Here is a 21,405-nt window from a genome sequence, read left to right as displayed (position 1 = left end):
CTCGGGACCACTAGAGGGAGGCGGGCGAGGCGACCTTTGCAGAACTGAAATGTTAAGCAAAGACTGAGGGCGTGTTGTTTTTAAAAAACTCCTTCGCTCATTCCCGTGATCTGCTTCTAATTATACATAGGGCTAGACTCTTAACCACACACATTTCAGCCAATCCTAGATGGCTCAGGCTCCTTTTTCACCCTCAAAGCAGTCAAGCCACAAGCGATGCGCTTTCAGACCAGAGAAGTGGAACGAAGAATCACTGATGCGTCGTCTCACCGCCTTCCCCTGGCGTGACTCTCCTCGAACTGAGATGCAGCTAATGATAACGTTCCCTGCCAATTCTCCTAACTCTTGATGGCTAAAGCCAGGATTTGATGCAAGTGCCTTTCTAAATTCTTCCGAGAATAATTTTATAATTACTCTTTTCACTTCACGTTCGATGTTAGAGGCTGGCAAACGATCCTCTCTCCTCCACATCAAAGTAGAAACCAAATCATTGGGAGTTTATGTAATGAAAACCTCAATTTTAGTGGTCTAAAGGGCCTTTTATGAAAAACTACAAGAGGAGATACATTTTGGAGGCATTTTTGCATACGTTGTTAATGCAATATAAGGATATAATAATAACCATTAAGAGACTTTTCTTTTTCCTCCGTTTAATCCTTCTAACGTCTAAATCCAGAAGCTGAAGAAGGTGGAGTATCTAGAAAAAGATTCACTTATGTGTTCATTTAGTAAACCTTTTTCCTTTTAACTTTCCTTTTTCCTTTAACATTTAGACAATATCATTTTCTAAGCTACAGACTTTATTCAGGTTTTTCCAATTACCATTAATTTTTTTTTTTTTTTTACAGTAAAAGAAGCTCTCGAATGATATGTGGTATTCAGTTGTCGTGTCTCTTTAGTTTCCTTTAAACCAAAACCTTTTCTTGGTTTTACTTTGTCTTTCATGATATTGACATTTTTTAAAAGTACAAGCAAAATCTTTGGTAAAATGACAGTGTTTGGGTTTGTCTGACGTTACTTCATGATTAGACGCAGGATGTGCGTTTTGTTAAAGAATACCGTAGAAATGATGTGTCTTTCCCAGTACATCCTGCGGAAGCATGTGATGTTGATTGCTCCACCGCTGGTGATGTTAACTTTGGTCTCTTGTTAAGGTGGTAGTAAATATATTATGAAAGCTATACTATATATTTAAATATAATATATAATATTAATATATTAACATTATAATATATAAGCTAAATATAATGTAATGTATAATAAGAAATGTACTAGGCCAGTGATTCTTAAACTTCTGGGCTTGGGAATACTTTACACTCTTAAAAATTATTGCTAGCTTCAAAGAGCTTTTTATTTTAGTTATATCTATCAATATTTACTATATTACAAATTAAAAAATATTGACTTATTAATTTATTTAAAAGTAACAGTATACCTGTTACATAGTAACAGGAATGTTTTATGAAAAATAACTGTGTTTTCCCAAGCAAAAAAATTAGTGAATAGAATGTCATTGTTTTACATTTTTGCAAACCTCGTTAATGTCTGGCTTGATAGAGAGCAGCTGGATTCTCGTATCTGCTTCTGGATTCAATCTGTTGCAATATATTTTTTAGTTGAAATATGTGAAGGAAAAAGTTCATATGTAATTGGAAGAGGAAGGGGTATTTTATTTAGTAGCCTTTTCAGATGATTGTGGATAATCTTTGATACTACACCAAAACTCAATAAGTAATAGTTTCTTAGAGGCTAGTTGCAATGTAAAATCTGAAACCATATCAGTGAACATTTTGTTCTGTGTTACCTTAAAATCCACTGGTTTATCGCGCACTTTGAATGGATCTTTTACCCGTTCATGATTTTGTTAACATCATACACTAGTCTTTGGAAAATGTTGGCTCCCTGAGTTATACATATCTTACAAGTGTTGCCATTTCTTTACATAATAACCAAAAAAAAAAAAAAATCACATTTGTTAATGTTACTGCTGACCTCGTCGGAAAAGTGTTTAGCTATTGAGAAGCTGTGAAATTCACAGTAGTCGAGGCAAATTTTCCAAAATTTGAGTTTTCACTTGAAAGCATGCTCCCCATTTATCACACAGAATATTAAAAAGATGAGTATTCGAGTCAAGATTTAATAAAATTAATAAATTTTACTGCTTATTCAAGGACATTTTAAAGTAAAACTTGCATTTTTGGTTTTTTTTTTTTTAAACCAAAAGCGCACAGCATTGAAGATGAGAAGGACTGCTGGTATGGTGTGGGGCTATGACCTTGATTTGTGTTAAGGTGCTAGCAGTTTTACACACCATTGCCTTTGTCATTTGTGCAAATGTCAACATAGTGAAAAAGGCAAATAACATCTTAATGTTATTGTAGAAATACTCTGACCTGAAAGTGTCTCAGGGACTTCCAGGGTCTGGGGACCTTCACAAAGGTGAAGACAATGAAACACAAGCATTTATATAATATGCATATTCTGTCCCCCGTGAACTTAACAGCCAGTTGAACCAGCAGACCAGCTGACAAGAGGCAGGATGAGGGAAGAGTCTTAGAAGTTACTGGTTATATTTTAGTTCTTGTTTTTGGTCATGAGTGCATAGAGGTTGGTTATATTATAAATCTGTACTGTCCAATACGGCAGCCACTGGCCACGTATGACTACTGATCGCCTGAAATGTGACTAGAACTAATTAAGAGATGCTCTAAATGTAAAATACATACCAGATTTTGAAGGCTTCATATGGAGAAAATTGAACATAAATATCTCATTAATGATTTTAATATTGATTATATGTTGAAATTATAATCTTTTGGATATATTGGGTTAAATAAAATATATTATTAAAATTAATTTCATCTGTTACTTTATACTTTGTAAAATAGGGCCCCTAGAAAATTTAAAGCTACATATGTGGCTTCCGTTATATTTCTACTGGGCATTACTGTTATAAGTAAACACACAGATAAAACTCTGATTATAAAACAAGGACCAGCATAGACCAATGATAATAATGCATTACAAACCAAGGATTAGTTTTCAAACGATTCTGTGCATATGAAGTCAAGGGCAAAAAAAACCCCCTTTATTTAAACAGTATGGTAAAGATTATCTAAATCACTTGATAAAGACTCAGGTTGCTAAGAGAGAACAGAGGAGGGCAGCTAACCTAGTCTTGGGGAGATCACAGAGAGATCACTTCGCAGAGAAAAACATGTCTCGGTTGGAACTAAAGGAAAATGAGAAATTTTTCAGGTGAATTAGGTGCAAGTAGGGCTGAAGTAAAAGGATACACCAGGGCGAAGGAACAGAATTTGCAAAGACTCAGCGGCTTTGCTCAGAGCCCACTTGGAGAACTCCAAAATTTATAGGGGCTATTGTAATACTGTTACATCACCACCTGCAGCTATTTACATAAAATTCTGTTTTCCCTGAGGCACTTGTATATAAAAGAGAAGATTTATTTTACTTTCCTACATTTCTCAAAAGAATCATGAATTTAAAATTATATATTTTAAAATCTGGGAAACATCCCGGACTCATACTAAGAGATATGCTATTTAGTTTTATAGACACACATGGCATTTTGCTTATCCACATCTTGCCAAAAATGTGACCTTTCATCTCCAGGATAGTAAAAACCTGACTCCATAATGCACAGAGCTGCACATGGCTCTCATCAAGAGGGAAAGTAAGAAATAAAAGTCTGCAAAGACATAAAAATGATATTATGGTTAATTCTGCCATGACATCACATCGATATTAGAGTTAATGCTGAATCCAGCAGTGGGATCCCAGAGTGTCAGGACCTTCATTATTAGCCATCTCCCAGCTTAGTTGCTACCACATCGACCAAGAGAACAGGCCCGGGTAAATGGTAGAGCATCAATTTAAACTGGTGGTTGGACGCCTCTTCCTTACGTGAAAAGTGTGTCTGAAGTCTTCAATCTTTCAAAAAACTGAAGACTAGCACGTCTTCAGTGTGCAAATAGTATATTCAAATCCTAAACCAATATCTGAGCTCCCCAATTTACCTTCATAATCATCTCATTCAGACAGCACCCCACAAACATGGTCCTCATTCTCTACTTATTTGTTTACGGTCCCCTGGAGTGTAGATGCTGCGAGAACTGGGGCCTCATCTGCCTTTTGTGTGCCGGTAGCCTTAGAGCCGAGGACAATATCTGGCACACAGGGGGTGCTCAAAAAATCAGGTTGCTGTTGTACTTGTTGTTTAGCTGACCCTGCTGTGTCTTTCTTGACTGGCCACCTACCCAGAAATTGTTCTGTTGGGCATCGTTGAGAATGATAATGTGTCCACTTAACCCAGATGCTCTCTTTCCCCCAGGAGGCTAAGACGACAAGGCTTAGTAACTGGCCTTCAGTAGTTAAGCCATCTGCAACACTGGAAGAGCAGGAGCTGATCGTGAGAGCCGATCCACATCTCTCCCAGCCCCTCCTGTCCTGTGCCTCACAATAACTTCCGTGACTCAGTGCCTCCTCTGTGCTGGGCACTTCACAAACGTCATTCCACATCTTTACAACAACTCTACAAGATGATGGTTATTAATATTGTCATCGTCTCCATTTTACAAATGAGGAAACTGAGGCCACTTGCCCAAGTCCACGCTGTTAGTAATAATGGACCTAGCTGGGATTTGAACCCTGCTCTGATTTCACCCTGGAGTCTGACCTTCTCTTCCATCCACAGGTAATCTGGTCTATGATTCTGGAAGACCAGCAACTGGAGGAGGAGAATCAGTATCGTTGGGGGCACTTGGAAGAAAGTGAAAGTGAAGCAGGTAGTCCCAGTGATTTTTATGGAGAAACGAATCTCAGACTTGGAGAAGTCAACTTTGTAATTTGGTGAGAGGGCTTGGAGTTAGTGAGTAGCAGAGCCAGAGTTCAGACTCTCCTGAATCTGAGGTCCATACCGCTTTTTAAAAAAACTAACAACAATTTTTTTTTGAATAGGCATTAAATCCATGTGGTTCAATAAGTCAAAAGGACCTTCAAAGATAGGCAATTAAAACGTTAGCTTCTATCTGCGTCCAGTACCACTCCCTCCTCCTGCATGTCCCACTCTCATCAGAATCTCATATGTCTTTCCGGTCCAGCTCTAGGCAAACAAAAGCAAATACAAAGGCGAGTTCTTATTTTCTCCCATTTCTTACACAAAAGGTAGCATATTATACACTCCCAAACTATACTCTTCTCATTTAATGGAATATAAAAGTAACTAACACATACGTGGTACTTCTCTGCTGTGTGCCAGACCCAGTTCTAAGCATTTGATGCATATTAACTCATTTAATGCTCTCATCAACCCTATGAGGTAATATCTATTATTATTATTATTAGATAATTAGGTATTCTTATCTGCTCTTATTATCTTCATTTTATAGTTGATTATATTGACACAGAAAGGTCAAGTCACTTGCCCGAATCACATAGCTGGGAAGAGGTGGAGCCAGGCTTCCCACTTAGGTGGTCTGGCTGCAACCTCTGCTCTAAGCTGCCTTTCTCATATTATAAAAGGGGAAGACACACCATGAATATATAATATAGATCACATATTATAGAACATCTATTCTCTTTTATATAATATGAATTCTATATTTTCTGTATGCAGTGTTAAATATCTACTATTTCAGTACAGAGAGGGCTTTCTCACTTTTTAAACATCTGTATAGTATTCCATTAAGCTGATAACTGTAATTTATTTAGCTAGTCTCCTACTAATGGATATTTTGGTTATTTCCACATCTTTTGCTATAATAATAATAAAATATAGACTATAATAATCTATACTTATATAATATACAATTATAATATAATATATAATTATAATTAATATGTGATTACAATAAAATAATATAAATGCTACAATAAATATCAAGCACATGTTCATTTCCTACGTGTGCAGGTCTATCTGTGGGATAAATTCTCAGAAGTGAGAATACTGAATCGAAGGCCATATGCATTTGTGATTTTGACAGATAGTGCCAAAACGCCTTCCAAGGGACTGTGTACCCTTTACCATCCCCACCAGCCATGGACCAAAGGGCCTGTTTCCCCATGGCCGCACTCACGCAGTATGCTTTTATAAGGCCGCACCCTTAACCACTGCACCATGATGTCTCCTATGGACAAATTAGTTTCAAAGCTGGAAGTGTCCAGGGAAAACTAAACTGCGTAAGAAAAGGTCAGAAACTTGACCTGAGTCAAATATCTGGCCAGAAGTTTGACAAATGAGCAGCAAAATGGAAGGTACTTGATAATTATACTCCAGGGAAACAGTTTAAAGACATTTATGCCAATAATTGAGTTTCCATTCTGGATAGCCTGAGTTTCTAAACGGTCCCCTTCCTCTGTGGAGAGAGGAAGGTAGTTGAATTCTAGGAAATGCCGCTGGATTCTGAACACTGGCAGGAAGTCTGCTATCATCTAAGTGACAAGGGGGAGAACTGCTGGTCTGGGCTACTAAAAGCCCTCTGAGCTTATGTGGGATAACATCACCTTTTCTGGTTCATTCTGGTGACCTGGTTGAGTACAAATTGCTGGGAGCTGATCAAAAAGGAACAGGCAGAACCCAGCTTCTGTTGTGGGCTGCGGACCCCCAGGAGCTCAAGATGAGCATACAGGGTGTTCAGATCTTCCAAGTAAATGCACTGAGCTGCGGCATGCGGTCCTGGGCGATTTTGTTTTTTCTAAATTCTTTTAGAGCTAATGTTTTCCAGATTTTTAATAAGGAGCATATATTACTTTTACAATCAAGAAAAATAAATAAAGCTCATTAAAACAAAACAATTCTTTCTTTCTTTTTCTTTCTTCCTTCCTTCCTCCCTCCCCCCTTCCCTCCCATCTTTCCTTCCTTTCTTTCTTTTCCTCCAAAACAATTCTTTCAAAACAGGCCAGCAGCCTCCTACGTGGTGAGAGTCAAGGGTCCCAGGAAGTTCCTGGCTAACCCCAAGGCCTTCCGTCAGCCTTGTAGCTCTGGGAATACTGCAGATGCAACTCATCTGTAAGATGAGCACCCCTCCCCTTTCAGCTATTCCTCGCTCGTTCTGGAGTGTGCAGGTCCAGGCAGGATTGGGTGGAGAAGGCAGGGATGCTTAGACCTGAACGGGAAGAGGGCACCGGGAGACAGGATAGAGGTGTTTAGAGTGGCTGTGTGTACAGGAGCGAAAAGCAAAGGATGTACTTCTCTGACTTCTCCAGAGTGTCTACAGCCAGCCCTATACATCACCATTGAAAAGAATCCAGAGAGAAGATCTTGATTGCGTGTGGGTTGGTGAACCCCCACTTGCTGGGTGTAGAAATCAATCCAGCCTGTATGGTAGTTTGTTATTACAGATGAAGATTCTAACAATGTAATTCTATTCCTGGGAATTTACCCTGAGGACATAACTTGAAATATGAACAAAGTTGTTTACCGAAGGATAATTGCTGCATTATTAATAAATCTGAAAAATAAGACATAACTTAAATGTCCAATAATAGGGAACTAGTTATATGAATTAGGGTACATACACAGAATGCAATATTTTGCAGCCGTTAAAAAATTTAAGTTATAATTTTAAATGGGAAGCAATGTGCAAAAGTGATTTACTTTATGATTAAAATTATGCAAAAATATGCATAGAAAGAAGACTATAAGGAAAGATACTAAAACGTTAAATGTTAGTCTTTGGATGGTTGGGATTGTGAGACATTTAATATTTTTTCTTTCTTTTCTATAATGAGTATGAATTTTTTAAAATTAAAAAGGTATACTTACCTAAAAACATTGTTAGTAGATTAAGGATTTAACTTACATGTATACACAGTATGTACATGATTAATTGTATTTCAGTGTATGTACGTAATTAGTAAAACTCTGTGTGTAAAACCGGGCTTTTTTCCTGCACCACCAGTGAACTCGTGAAAGGTTGACTTAGGGTTCAGTGTATGGTCACTGACATCAGTAACAGGTACCAATAAAATACTCCAATGGGTCTTATTGGAAGTATTTTAAATAATTGAAGATTCATTTTAATTAGTGTAATTTTCACATAAACAATAATAGATTCAATAAAACTCTTAATGTTTTCTTTCCTGATAAGTAGGTTAAACAAACTCCTACAAATTCCATTTATGCCGTTACTTTGCTTGGCAAAATATACCCTCATAGAAAACTCATAGGCCAGTTTCAGAGTGGACGAGACCAGCTCAGATTGGATATTCAAAATTGGTAAGGTTTTATTGTTCCTACACATGTATTTTGTCTAAAGCTTACTAAACTTGAATCTTTTCTTGGGGTAGTGACAGACATCCAACTCTGGGATCTATACACCTCACTTACATTTTGTTAATCATATTTGGACCATTTGCTAATGGTTTTGTGAGTGAGATCTTACTTCCCCCTGTTTCGTTGGAAGGTCAAGGTTCGATCTTGGTTGAACAGATTTTAACCAAGGGTTCAGTGCAAGGCTGTACTCTGGGGATTTATTAGCTGGTAAAGTGAGGAAAAAAAAAAAAACAGCAGGGGCTCAGGAACCCGCTTCAGAACCCAGCTCACTTATAACGTCAGAGAGGTAACAGTTCAGGGTTATTTATTGTACTCGTGCTACCTCTCAGGTGCTGTCCAGTTACTGTAGGGCGGCAAAGATGAACAGCACGATCCTTGCCCGGGGCAGCGGCTATTTACAAACTCCATTATGCTGTCTTAGGAGGTGGCATCCATTAGGGAAGTAAGCTGAATATGAGACAATAGGTAGGAGTAGGGACTGTGGCAAGGTGGAAAGGGCTTCCCAGATTTAGAGGCTTTGGTCTAATCGTATCATTTGGCCCACTGAGTTTCGAGACAGATTAGCAAAATGGACTTTTTCATAAAATCTCCTGATTTAAAAAAAGTTCTCAACTAATTTACAGTTTTGAAAAACACTGTGACTTCGGATGAAACAAAAAAATTCCACTGGGTCACATTAGACCTGTGGCCAATTTTTGTCTTTGAGGAACAGTCCTGTTGGATGGCAAAGCACTTACAGATGTTTGTGATTGCAGAGTGATATGATAATAACACTTCACAGGTTTATTGAAAATATTTAATGTGGTATTGGGTGTAAAGTACTTGTCACATTGACAGCCGTTGTCATAAATTGGTGATAAAATTCATGTGCCAAGGGTAGACATAATGAGAGGATGGCACAGACTGTGCAGGGAGAGGTACCGGAGACTTTCCCAGAGGTGGTGATGCCTGAGCACTGTTTTTTGTAACAGCTTTATTGAGAGATAATTCATAGACCATACAATTCACTCACGTAAAATATACAATTCAATGGCTTTTAGTATATTCATAGAATTGTGCAACCATCACCATACTCAATTTTAGAACATTTTTATTATCCCCAGAAAGTAGCTTTGTACCCATTAGCAGTAACTTCCCATTTCCCCCAACTCTTCCAGCCCTAGGCAACCACTAATATGCACACCTTCTATTTCTATAGGTTTGCCTATTCTGGCCATTTAATGTAAATGGAATCTTACGATACGTGGTGCTTTGTGACTGGCTTCTTTTACTTAGCATGATGTTTTCAAGATTCATCCATGTTGTAGCATGTATCAGTACTTCATTCTCTTTTAGTGCCAAATAATATTCCACTGCATGGATTTGCCACATTTAGTTTATCTATTTAACAGTTGCTGGACAACTGGGTTATTTCTATTTTTGGCTATTGTGAATAAAGCTGCTATGAACGTTCGTATACAAGTTTCTGTGTAGACGTGCTTTCCTTTCTCTTGGGGCTATACCTAGAAGCAGAATTGCTCGGCTAAGCATTGCTGTGAATGATAAATAGAGCTTTTAGGTTGAAGAGGCAGGGCGAATCAGGGGAGAGAGAGAGGATGGGCGAGAATTGGGAGGATATTTTGCATTTTGAGCAAAACCATGGAGGTGTAAAAGAAAAAGGCATATGCAGGAAGCTTGAAGTGGCTGTATATGGAAAAAGGGATGAGAAATAGGGCTAAAGAAGAAGAGGTCAGGCCACGGTGGGCTTGTTGGTCTGTACTTTCTTCTGAAGGTACTAGAGCCACTGAAAGGCTGAAAGCAAGGCAGGAGCAAGATCACTCCAGAGGCCACATGGAGGATGGATTTGGTTTCAAAGCTGGGACCCTACCTGGCAGGCAGCTCTGGTCAACATCTTACTACCTGCAGAGAATTTTGCTCTTCAGAGATAAATCCACGTTAAATATTTGGACTGGCTTCTCGCAACCAAAATACTGTAATATGGATCCGTGATATGTGATATATTTATAATACAGTTAAGGAAGTTTTAAGATAAGCGATATTGTTGTCTTAGAAGACATTGCAACATGGGGCAAGGCTTATTTATGTTGGTGCCAAAATGTGTTTGGATTAGGTTTTTGAAAGTGAATGTGCCAGTTTGCTTAGATTCTTTTTTTTTCCCCCTGCAGCAAGAAATATTCATTTTGGCCCATAAAAAGTATACCAGAATTGTGATTGAAATGGAGAAGATGACTCATGACTTGAATGTGAATCTTCTGGAATTAAAATTCCTTCTGCATTGGTAGCTCTTAACAATGGGACATTCAGAGGGTGCTCCTTGTTTATTCCAGGTTGAAGGACAAGAACCTGAATTGAGATGTTGTTATTCAGAATGAATATTTTTGTGCCCTTATGCTATGGGAATTATTAGACACTATTAAAAATGCTGTTGTGTATTGCGTCTTTCAAAGCTGCAAATATCAGGCTATGATTGATTCTCTTCTGAGTTTTATTTAATATGTTTTCCAGTCGTTTTCATTTAAGGGCCTTCAAAAATAATATTTCTCTATGCTAATTCCAAATTGAATTTAAGACTGACTATCAAAACAGCTTGTAGCTGCTTTTTAATTTCCGTATTTACTTGGTAAACAGCAGAAGTGGAGCAATATGAAAGGGTTTGGAAAAGGTGTATAAAGCCTTCTAGTTTCCATTTTCTAGTGTTTAATTTATTGAATTTGTTTTCTCCTTTTTGAAATTAAATACAGGTTGGGAAAGTTTAAAATGCTATCAATATATGTTCAGTCCACAAATACTTATTGAATACCCACTGTATGTCAGACACTATGGGTGGTTTGGGGGATAAGATCACTAAGATAAAGGTCCCTTTAGAGGTGTTTATGACCTACTGGAGGAGATGAGAAACATACACAAATGGCTGTGCTGGGAGATAGAACTGGATAGGGCCCAGGAGTGGCACAACTGAAGTGCATGGGGTGTAGCCGATTTTTTTTTTGATCAGGAAGAGTGGCCCTGAGCTAACATCTGTGCCCATCTTCCTCTATTTTCTATGTGGGTCTTCGCCACAGCATGGCTTGATGAGTGGTGTAGGTCCATGCCCAGGATCTGAACCTGTGAACCTGGGCTGCCTGGGCTGCCCAGGGCCACCAAAGCAGAGTGTGCTGAACTTAACCACTATGCCACCAGGCCGGCCCCTATAGCTGATTTTTATGGGTGATTTAATAAGGGTTGTGCAGAAAGGGGCCTGTGGTTGAATATGTTAGAAAGTACCAGTTTAAACAAAATTAAATGGGCATTATAGTACAATGGCTGTGTCTGGGTCCAAAACCTGCAGCTTTCACTTACCTGTTGTGTGATTTTGGTCAAATTATTTAACCCTAGAGTTTCCTCATCTGTAAAATCAATGTATTCCATAGAACTGATAGTGGGGATTAAATGAGACAAGACGTGTACAGTGTTTAGAACAGCCTGGTGTAGAGTGAGCTCTCAGGAATGATTATTCTGGTAGCGCAGGACTTCTCAGAACCCAAAGTACTAACATGTGTTCTGTATCAAAAAGAGAGAGAGAGAGAAATCACGTGACTTCTCCCCAACCTGTTTGACCACACAACACTTTTTGTTTCTTTGTTTTAAATAGAGCATCTCAAGGAGCTAGTGGTCTAAGGAACAGATTTTGATAACCCTGGGACAGGAAGATCAGAGGTTAAAAAGCCAGCATTTAGGCTGAGCCTTGTAAGATGGGAGTGACTTAGTCAAATAAAGATGGAGTACAGAATATTCTAGGCAGAGAGGAGTCAAAGCAAAAAAACCCCAAAGTATCATTATAATTGAGGGCAGCAAAAATCTTTTGTAGAAATATATTTATTCATGGGGAAAAAAATGGACTTACTGTTGGAAAGGATAAAAGCCAAAATGATTGTAGTGGACGGTTGCTGTTTTGGCCTGCCAGGATCCATCCCCCATTCTTCAGGAAACAGCATCAGAATTTTCCTCGGGTGAGTATACTGTGAAGCTATGGAAGCGCCCGCCTCCGAGCCTCTTGTTTGTACTGCTGTATCTTTCCATTCTGAGGTTCCTCATTCACATCTCCCCTTGTGTTCCAAGTATTAGAAGGGCTGTAGGCATATTTTTTAATCCAATCCAGGGAAAGTTGAGTTGGGAATACATTTAGTTTGTGTTTCAGTGGATATATTTATGTGGTTCATAGTCACTGGGTTATAGTTCAGCATTTGCTGGCTTCGCGATGTGATTCCTGACGTCCAGGAACACTCCTACTGCCCACGGTGGTGACCGATCTGATATGGTAAGAGGATGCGGACAGCAAACTGGTTAATGAGCATCATCAATTCGAAGAGTATTTAAGATGAGTCAAGTTTGGACAAGAAAACTTGAAATATCTTGAAATCATCTAGCTCATATGCAGAAGAAATTTGAGAGAAGTCCCAAATTTGGCAGTAATAATATATTAATAATAACTTGGCATAAAAATATACAGAAAATTACTAACAACATGTTGTGAAGTTGAAAGAATGTTTTAAAGCTGACAGTTGTATAAAAAACAAATATTGATCAACTATAGTAGAAGGACTGAATTATCTCTCTATTCTCCTTAAAAAATGATATTTTGAAGTCATTGTCGTGTGAAGAAGTGATTAAGGAGTGTTCAGCCGAAACTTGTAGGGAAAAAAACCAATAAAAGAGACATTCCAGGAAGGGTTTTGTGGTGATTGTGATATTTCTTTGTTTTTGGGATTTGTTATTTGTTATTTCTTTTCTTGTTTGAAATATTTTCTTTCAATATCTAGAATTGAATTTGTAATTTTGTCTTCTTTTTCTTAAACAGGGACCCCAAACTGAAAAAGTATTAGAACTCAACAAAACTTGATCTGCCTTTGGAAACAACCCTTCTCATCACACTCACTTTGTGACATTCAGGTGGTGCTGACTGCATCCCAGACTCCGGAAGGGTAAGTCTTTCCAGGCTGGCCAATGTTGCATTGCATTCAACTGGTGGGAGAGAATGGTTCAGGGGTTCAGGGTCACGTGACCCAATCAGAGCCAAAGAGATTCCATCCTCAGGCTTGTTTCTGGAAGCCAGTGCGTTGGGAAGCAGGTCCTCGCCTAACATGAGCAGGGCTGCTGTGGCAGGGGCACAGAGGGAGGAGTCATACTATATGTCTAAAAATGATGAAGTTATAAATCAAGGTACCAAGCTGGTTAATAGGATATATTCTGTCCTTCTACCATGACAAATATACCTTCATAAGGACAAAATCAAAACATGTGTAAAGCGATGATTTTTATATGACTGAAAATTGTCAAATACCCAAAGACAAATGAATTGAATTTTTATTGAGCATCATTGGGCATTCTGTTAGTGTCCTTGTGATGATTAGATGAGTAATAAAGTAAACACAGAGATATATACCATAAGTTATTATATATTTATTCCATAAACATTATTTTCCTTTTATTTATGTCAGCAAAAATCACTATTTTATTATCAAAGTTTTCTCATAATTTATATTTTATTGACAGTAATGATCAAATGAATTAGAAAAATAAAATTTGAATATATTTTCCTCAAAAAATGTAGAATAAGGTAAATGTAAATTTTTAAAAATTAATGATGTTTGTTTTCAAAAAGTTATTTTTCTTTTAAGATTTTAAAGATTATTTATTAAAATAAAAAGTACGTATTATAGTTAATTAATATCAAAGATTATAAATCAAAGATATAGAAATATAGCTTAAATTTTATATTACTTTTGAAATTTTAATTTAATCTTATTCAATTAAAAAAATTATTCATAATTTTAGTGTCCAGTGTTCATCTAGTTGCCGTTGTATTAAATCAGAATCACATTTGTGCATGTAACAATCTAAACTTGTGTAAAAAATTTGAATATGAATTCTTTAATATTGTAAAATGTTTCTCAGCTACCATGTGCAAATATTGCAAAAATCTCCCTAACATTGGCTTGCTCTGTAGCGATAAACTGGGACATGAAGAAATGGAAGAAAAAGAACCCTTGGCACTGCTGGGAATTAATATTTCATTTGCAAGATTTATTGCATTCATATCGGTTGAAAGAAAAGATTTGACAAATGAATTAATTGGTCTTTTCTCTTACCTAAGCTCTTCCTCCTTTCAAATCCTCCCTACACTTCCAAGCACTGTCAGTAGGACACTACAAAATTTCATAACATTGAGGTGCGGTTAATTTGAGGAAATGGAGCAAGAAGTGGGGAGAAGTTTATTTTACTGGAGCCTCTTGTGTTATGCACAAAAGTGGATGTTTAGAATTTTTTTTTTTATTGAGGTCGGAATAGTTTATAACATTGTGAAATTTCAGTTGTACATTACTATTTGTCAGTCACCATATAAGTGTGCCCCTTTACCCCTTGTGCTCACCCCCCCAACCCCCTTCCCCCTGGTAACTACTAATTTGTTCTCTTTGTCCATGTGTTTGTTTATCTTCTACGCATGAGTGACATCCTACAGTGTCTGTCTTTCTCTGTCTGGCTTATTTCGCTTAACATAATACCCCCAAGGTCCATCCATGTTGTTGCAAATGAGACAATTTTGTCTTTTTTTATGGCTGAGTGGTATTCCATTGTATATATATATATATATATATATACACCACATCTTCTTTATCTATTCATCAGTTGTAGGCACTTGGGTTGCTTCCACGTCTTGGCTATTGTGAATGATGCTGCAATGAACATAGGGGTGTATAAGTCTCTTTGAATTGTTGATTTCAAGTTCTTTGGATAAATACCCAGTAGTGGGATAGATGGGTCATATGATATTTCTATTTTTAATTTTTTGAGAAATCTTCATACTATTTTCCATAGTGGCTGAACCAGTTTTCATTAGGATATTTTTTTTTTCCTTCCCCCAAAGACCCCCGGTACATAGTTGTGCATTTCTAGTTGTGGGTCCTTCTAGCTGTGGCATGTGGGACACCGCCCCAGCACGGCCTGATGAGCAGTGCCATGTCCGTGCCCAGGATCCGAACCGGCGAAACCCTGGGCCGCCAAAGCAAAGCATGAACTCAACCACTCGGCCATGGGGCTGGCCCCTGCATTGGGATATTTTTAAATGACTATAGATAGAGTTATGTGTATGTTTGTGACAAGTGGAATCCTCCAAACCATGAGGCCCAGGCCAGGGATGCCTCATGTCTCTGGGAAGAAAGAACCGCTATGGGATGACCATTCTGTTGCTCCCCAGAATTCCTGGGTACACTCTTGCTACCTTAGTCTCCTGGGTACGCTTTTCCTCTCCAGGGTTGGAGAAGTGGGGGTGGAGAGAGCTGTGAGTGACAGGACGTGATTTTTGCCCTCAGTCTCACTACTCTCAAAAGCTATTTTCTGTCTCTCTCAAGGACTATCTGTATAATCTCTGTAATGACCTTAAGAATTAAAAAAGACGGCCGGAAGCTAGCTTCAGATTCCCGGGGGGGGGGTGGTGAGGAGACAATCCCTGAGGCAAGGAATTGTGAATGGTGTGGCTATCTGTTTGCAATAGGAAGAGAGAAGATTGCAGAAAAAACAAACAGGAATTAATATCTTGATAAATTATCCTGCCACAGTGGCATGGCTACTTGCTTCTCAAGTGGTGAGAAGGTAAAATTCAGTTGTTGCTTTCAGCCCCTGAATTACAATGGGGGTTATTCTGGAAATCAGGTTAGAAAAATGGAAACATATTACAGATAAAACCTACAAATCTCACCACTTGGGAGTGATACAGCTTCGAGGGCCACATGACAAGGGGTCGGAGTGTGGGCCACGATCACAAGGTCTTCAGTCAGAGAGACTTTCCCAGAAGCACGGGGTGACAGTCTCTCTCCAGGAACAGGTGCCGTTTAATAGGACAATGACTAACTAGCCAGTTGTATTTTAGTAAGCCTGGCATGAAAAGGGGGGATGTTTTGCATCAGATCGAGCAGGCATAATAACAATGTAGGTTAGAAGAGTGGTAAAAAAAAAATTAGGCCCAGAGGAAAAAATATCAAAAGTAAATTGTAATTTTATGTTGTGAACTAATTGGAAGCTTTAAATGGCAATTGAAATGCTTTCTGGGCCTCAGGGAGATGATTCGGCCTTCTTCAGGATGTTTGAACTTAATTACCAGGTGCAGCAAGAGCCGAATGAGTTTTGTAAAAATTACTTAAAATAATCATGTTGGGCACCAGAAATGGTTATATTTATCTAAGGGCCTTAGCACACCTTTCAAGTTAAAAGATAATTTGCATCATTGAAAATTTAGTAGAATTTTAATACGTCTACAGATGAGTGGGAGGATGTTCGAAAAATGTGCTCTGTACCTGTCAGGAATTCACTGGGGTTTAAAAATGTATACGGATTTTTCTAGAGTGGTATACTAGTATATTGGTAGCAAACTGTTTTTATGTTCTTAAAAATATTTTTAAAAGGTAAAAGTAATATAATAACTATAGAGTTTTCAAAAAACAGAAAAAAAATTATCTAGCATCTTACCAGAATTCCTTTTTTGTACAAGAACTCATCTTTTTATAAACCTTTGTGGCATATGGTTTTCATATTGTTATGCAATTTTGTATCATGCTCTTTTTTTCCTGGATTATAAAGTGTTTTTTCTTATGTTGCTACCTATCCCACATTTTAATTTAAAATTTTAATGATTGCATCGTATTATTTCTAGGAGATGTGCCAAAAATTTACTTAACTATTGTCTGTAAGATAAAATGTTTAGCTTTTTCCCAATTTTTGCCATTAAAAATAAAAATGCAATCAATGCACTGTGTGCAAAGTGCCCCTCCTTCATCTCTTGTTTTGGTTCCAGACTTCCAATTATTTCCAAGAAGTGGGATTAATGGGTAAAAGGGTATAGGACATTTTCTTGGCCCTGAATATATATGGTTAAATTATTTTACAAAAGAGTTGTTCCAATGAAATAAAATGCTACAATATTTCAGACTGGCACATCCTTTGTACTCACTAGCAATTTGTCTTTCTCTCTCTTTTCTTTTTGTCTAATTTAATAATAGCTGTCTTTTAATTTAGGTTTCTTTAATTGTGAGCTGAGCTAAATATTTTTGCTAATGTGTATTTTTTATGTCCATTATGTATTTAGTACTTAAAGATTAACTCCTCTCATGTGAAACTAAATTCAATTGATGACAAATTCATTAAAAGTTTCTGAAAATTTGTTAGAAGAAAGTAATTATACTCCCAATTTAAGTGAACAAAACTTTTAGTTATATTTAAATTAGAAATGGAATGTTTCTAGTGAAGGTTATTTAATAGTTTTAGATAACTATTTTCTCTGGTTACCTCAATCTCAAACTAATTTCCCTCAAAATGTTAATAAGGATTCACTGAAAAAAGTTCCGTGATCAAATAAATTGGGGGAGACAGCAGGATGATGGGCGAAAAGAACCCTTCCTATGATCAGTGCTAAAAGAGCCTAGATGAATTGAATTGTTTAATTCCATATTCCCAGTTGGTAGGATCCCAATCTCTGTTTCAAGGGAACTGACTCCAGCCTCCTCCTGGGCTTCACAAAGCATATTAGCATATTAACAAGCTCACATTAGACCTGTGAGGTCCTGTGCTAAAGAAATCTGTTTAATAGTCACTTGGTCATACTATTTACATTTTTAATGGTGTGATCAAGAGAGGTACCTAGGACCTTCTTCCCTTTGAAAAGAGGCGTTTTTCCTCCTTTGACTCTGCCCCTTTCTACCAAAGCCAAATGAGTAGCAAAGGGGGTGTGGGAGCAGGGGTTGCCTGTCTCGGTCTTAGGCAGAAACCTTCATTGCCTTGGGTCCAGGTATTCTTACCCTTCTTGTTATTAAGTGCCGTATCTGTCTATAGTGCTGGTAATGGTTGAGGATGCTCGAGAGTGCATTAGAACATCACAGGTGCTTTAGAAGAACATAATAGAACCTCTAATTATGTTTATTTTTCATCTTTTGGATATTTGTATTTCTACATGTGTTTCATAAAGTAGTGTGTGTTTGTGATAAATGAACATGTGTTAGGGCTACATGCTCAAGTTTGTGTATCAGTGATCTAAATGGCTAGGAATAAGTTTTGAGCTTATAAGGAAATTGTTAAAGAGGGTGTTCATTCATTCATTCAAAAAAATACTTCTGGAGCAAATACAGAAGGTCAAACCTACTAGGCACTGAAGACATTGTAATAAACAAGGGTCCCTACCTTCATGGAGGTTTTAGGACTCAGGCCAGAGGGACAAAAGACATTCTGGTACCTTATGTGTAATGGATATAGCTCATCAGACAAGAACATTGAGATTTGGAGCATACTTTTTACCTGGAGTATCCGCTCTGTATATGTCCATTTCCAAATTGTGGTGGCAGCCAATGACCTGTTAAGAATTTGGGACTACTATTTCCTGCTCATCTCTTTCTTTCTGTATCTTTCCTTATTAAAGATACGATGCATGATATGCTTGACTCTAATATCTGTGATTCTCAAAACAGTGTACTTTAGAATTTGTCTAGCTAAGAGGTTCATCGTTATATGAATTGTCCAATTGACTGATATCAACTTGGGGTCATGTGATGGTGTGCTGGTTTGCTAGAGCTGCTGTAACCAAGTACCAAACCTGGAGTGGCTTAGACAACAGAAATTTATCGTCTTCCAGTTCTGGAGGCTAGACGTCCGCGAAGGTGTTGGCAGATTTGGTTTCTTTGGAAGGCTCTGAGAAAGGATCTGTATCATCCTGCTCGCCTAGCTTCTGGTGGTTTGCTGGCAATCTTTGTCATTCCTTGGCTTGTAGATGCATCATCCCGATCTCCGTGTTTGTCTTCACACGGCATTCTCTCTGTATATGTCTGTCTCTGTGTCAAAATTTCCCCTTTTTATAAGGACATCAGTCATATTGGATTAAGATCTACCCTAATGACCTTACATTAACTTGATCATCTGCAAACACCCTATTTCCCAATAAGATCACATTTGTAGGTACTGGGGTTAGGACTTTAACATCTTGTGGAGGGACACAATTCAACTCATAACAGATGGTTAGAATGTCCTGGCAGATGGAAGGATGGCTTGACAAATGCCACCATGATGATTTTATACTACAATATTTTGTATGTTAGTTTTAATTAACCTGTCTTCTTTAAAGGGATCATTTTGTTAAATATATAATTCTAATCTACTTAGATAAAGATTGGGTGTTGATGTGATTCCAATTAAGATTACGCAATATGTTGGCATTCTATCTGTTTGGTACTTGTAGTAAGACAAATGGCTGAGCAGTGGCTGAGCTCACGCCTCCTATGTAATAACATTCATGGAGAATGGAGTCTGATCATTGTGGGGAGCCACATTTCCCATCTGATGCTGTTGGTGCAGACTACTGCAACCTTTTCTAGGTCCAGACAACTAGTTCTAATAGCCTTAAATCTTATTCCTTGAGATTTATCTACCCCTTGGAGGAATGCAGACTAATTGCTTCTGCTTCCTTTACCCTGGCCTCTAAGTTGTCCCCAGACGTTCTGAGACTTTACAACATGCTCAAAAAAAGGGAAAACATATACACAAAATAGCATGTAGTCTGATAATATGGTTCTTAAATGCTGCTGCCTGGGTTGGCTGCAACAGAATCACCAAAGGGAATGAAAATACTGATTCCCAGGCTCCACCCATGGAAATTCTGATTCAGAGTGCCTGGGACTGGGCATTAGAAATACATGGTTCAGAAACCAGTAATTTAGGAGTTACAGCTTGCTTATCTTCTCCTTCCCATTTCGTTCTTCCCATAACAGAAGCCATCTGCCCTACTCTATTTGGGGGTACGTTCATGCATGCTGAGACTTCTAGAAGTCTAGATTCTGGACTCCAAGTTGTAGAAAGAGCTGAGAATCCGCAGGGTGACAGTGTGGTGTAATAGTTTAGATCCTGTACAATGGATTCTGCCACTGGCTAGGCTGGGTGACCTTGGGCTTATCCTCTCTGGGTCTCAGTTTCTTCATCTATAAAAGTAGTGAGAGCTACCTCATAAATTTGTGAACTTTAAATGAGTTCCTATGTATAAAGTACTTATGATAGTGCTTGGTACATAGCGATCTCTCAATCAGTTTTGCTAGTACTATCATGAATATTTTCCTTCCCTTCTAAGATTCAATGTCTAAATTCCAGTTTCCTGTCTGAGGAGCTACTACTTTCTGGGAGACTGACAACAGGAATGACACATTTGAGTCAAAGACCAGCCCTTGCCACAGGACAAGTTAAACCATCTCTGTACTCCCTATCTGGGAATGTGTGGAATTACCCTAAAGTAGTGACAAGAAAACCATATCAGACTATAGGAGGTCGTGAGTCTATAATCGGCATAGGAGGTACAGTTGTGGAGGTTCCTCGTAGCTCCGGTGATGGAGTCCTGGTTCGCTGTGCAGACCTGCAGTGAGACCCTGGAGACACCTGGGCAAGCGGTAGCCTCTTCCCTCTTACTTGTCCCCTGTTTGTCCAGTTAATGGCATTGGGCTGCTGGTTCTTGAGCTATGTTCCAGTCTCAAGCTGGATCTGGAGTCCTACCCTGAACCCTGCCCTCATGGCTGTAATTCATGCCACCCACCCAGCCCTCATGGATCTTGCTTTCCAGGGTGACAGATCCTATCCTCGTCATGCTGGCACTGGTTCCGAACCTGTTGGAAAAATGTGGTAAGTGGTGTGGGGAACTGCAGGGTATTGTTGGTGCCTCAAGAGATTTGGGAAGCTGTGTTTTGCTATTGAAAATGTGATAGATATGGGAAATGTCATGAAAATACATTGGCACCATAAACACAGAGGTGGCATAAGACAAGACATATATGTAAGTGACAATAATTTTTATCTTAGAGGGGATACGTTATTCAGTACTTTCTGAAGTTGTTATCCACGCTAGGACTCTCTGGGGAAACCTGCTGTTCTTGACTGAGTATTCTCAATTCATGCCCTGTAAATCTCTTTATTGCAGGTCTTACTACACTCTATGCATTTGATTATCTGCCTGTTTCTTTGCAAGACTGTGAGGCCCTCACTGATTCATCTTTACATCCTGACCACTTGACAGAGTACCTGGCATTCAGTAGGTGCTCAATAAATGTTTGCTAAAT

General features: G+C 38.3%; 1 long non-coding RNA gene across 1 annotated transcript; it reads left to right on the top strand.

Annotated features, from left to right (window-relative positions):
- The first annotated feature begins 214 nt into the window (after positions 1 to 214).
- On the top strand, positions 215 to 21,405 carry LOC124233260 (uncharacterized). Its single transcript, XR_006887014.1, has 5 exons — positions 215 to 284; positions 4,715 to 4,805; positions 13,131 to 13,254; positions 20,913 to 20,971; positions 21,267 to 21,405. It is a non-coding gene; the product is annotated as an uncharacterized LOC124233260 (long non-coding RNA).

The sequence above is a fragment of the Equus quagga genome, chromosome 2 (assembly GCF_021613505.1).
Source record: "Equus quagga isolate Etosha38 chromosome 2, UCLA_HA_Equagga_1.0, whole genome shotgun sequence".
In the NCBI taxonomy this organism is placed as follows: domain Eukaryota; kingdom Metazoa; phylum Chordata; class Mammalia; order Perissodactyla; family Equidae; genus Equus; species Equus quagga.
Note: the sequence above shows the minus strand (reverse complement) of the source record. Positions and strands in the feature narration are given on the sequence as shown.